Source organism: Echinops telfairi, unplaced genomic scaffold (assembly GCF_000313985.2).
Source record: "Echinops telfairi isolate 266 unplaced genomic scaffold, ASM31398v2 ScPeMD7_7459;HRSCAF=8497, whole genome shotgun sequence".
Classification (NCBI taxonomy): domain Eukaryota; kingdom Metazoa; phylum Chordata; class Mammalia; order Afrosoricida; family Tenrecidae; genus Echinops; species Echinops telfairi.
Genome location: NW_022111359.1, coordinates 2375773 through 2377761, shown reverse-complemented (window position 1 = coordinate 2377761; position 1989 = coordinate 2375773). Strand labels below are relative to the sequence as shown.

The 1989-nt window shown below is 39.0% G+C and overlaps 1 long non-coding RNA gene across 1 annotated transcript in view; it reads left to right on the top strand.

Annotated features, from left to right (window-relative positions):
- LOC123522785 overlaps positions 1-1979 on the top strand; it is a 9272-nt gene extending 7293 nt beyond the window's left edge. Inside the window, exons 2-3 of the long non-coding RNA XR_006680998.1 lie at positions 549-675; positions 1838-1979. This is a non-coding gene — a long non-coding RNA (uncharacterized LOC123522785). The remainder of the gene's footprint in view (positions 1-548; positions 676-1837) is intronic.
- The last annotated feature ends 10 nt before the right edge of the window (positions 1980-1989 follow it).

Sequence of the window (1989 nt, the reverse complement as noted above, 5' to 3'; positions counted from 1 at the left end):
AGATGAGTCAGTTACCTTCTGTTCTCCTAGTTTTGGGAAGAAAAATGACTAGCTCAGGTTTCCAGTGTGTTTGTGTGGACTCCTGGTTTTCTCATTGCTGTGGGGGCAAAAGTAAGCAATGTATTGTGCTGTATCTGCCACTTGTGAATACTTCCTCTTGCCTTCATTTTATGCTGTATATTTTATTTAGTTGTCTGGTTATCTTACTGAGTGTAGATTTTCAATCCAAAAGACGTTTGAATGAGAGCATCTCTAATTTCTGTTATGCTTGATAATTTTTTGAGCATACTGAGAGAATAAGACTACATTTGGTTATTTTTGGGTGCTATAAGTCTCAGGCAAAATGCAATCAGTGAGGAAGTGAATGTAGTTAGTGGAGGACTGAGGCTGATGTTTATAATACTTATGTAGAACACAGAAACTTGTGACAAATGGATGCATTTCTAGTACCTTAGAGATATCCAACTGACCCTTTGTTCGTCTACACATCGAAGTACTGTGCTTTCCTTTTCAACATGTTACTTATCCAAATGTTTGTGATATTTTAGGGTTCAATGGTCATTGAGGATGTTGCTGTGGTCTTTAGCCAGGAAGAGTGGGCATTGCTAGATTTTTCTCAGAGGAAACTCTACAGAGATGTGATGATGGAAACCTTCAAAAACCTGGAAACAGTAGGTAAAAGTGGCATCTCCCCTCCTCCCCACAAAGTTAATGAAAACATTTTACTTGTTAGTATTTGTGTTGTAAAATGGGAATGCATTATTAAATGAAACAGACATGGCCTCTTGGTCTGTGGAGCTCATGTATCCTGGCTTCCCCAGGAACATAAAGCTCTCTATACTTAAAAATGGTCTCATTTCCCTTGTATTTGTTAAAGTTCTCATTCTCTCTAAACACTATAACCGCAAGCATTAACTTCAATGCTATGCAGCACTAATAAATGTGTACAATCGGAACTTAGAAAGTTGTGACTTTCTTTACTATTGTATTCAAAGGATTGTTTTTCTGCAAATGACTTCACACCTGTCCCTTTTCAAAGGTCCGAGACAGTACATTATTTGGTCAGTGTTAGGGAAATGTTTCTCCTCTGCACAGTTTTCCCTCATGAGCTTTCCATTAGCACTGTGCCTGCTGTACTCATTTGTTTTTCCAGAGAAGCAAGATTGGTGGAAATAAGAATCATCCAGGGTCAGTGTGTTGGGAAGCACCAGAAAATCAAGTTTCAGAATATCCACCGTGCACGTTGGGTTTGCAGGACTCTTCTGAAAAGTGTTTTGAGTTGCCGACACAATTTCAGAGATAACTGAGCTTACTTTGCTGACGTTAGCAATCATTGTATATCAATGGTCAGAGATTATTTTCTTCTTTTGATGTTAAATGTGTACAAGAGTACATGTGAAAAATTGTGGGGAAATTCCAGTCTTTTCATTCCAGTTTCTGAGAACTTTTTACGTCCCTTACATTGTGGTCATTTTCTTTGTCCTTAACAAACTCCAAACTCATTACCATCCCGTCCTTTCCAACATAGCCACCCTGTAGGACAGGGTAGAAGAGACCATGTGGGTTTCCGAGACTATAACTCTATGTGAGCAGATAGCCTCATCTTTCCCTGTCAGAGGGGCTGCTGATTTTGAACTATGACCTTGTGATTAGTAACTCAACTTGTAACAACTGCAGGACCAGCTCATTCTTTCCACTTTGCTCTCCTAGTTTTGTTTGTATTTTTCGCTATTTTCTTTCCTAGTAAATTTTGCTTGTGTTCAGCAGTCATTTCCCCCTAATAATGTCTTTTCTTTTTGTTTCATATCGTGAACCTCAACTTGGATGTTTGCATCAGTCTCTGGAAACCTTCCTGATGCAGAGACGTCACTCACTGATCATGTAATGCTACAATTCATGAAGAATAACACTTGGTCCTCCGTGATAGGACTCTCTGAATTGCATGGCAATGAGGATGAGCATAAAATCCAAAGAGGATATTTGAGGTGA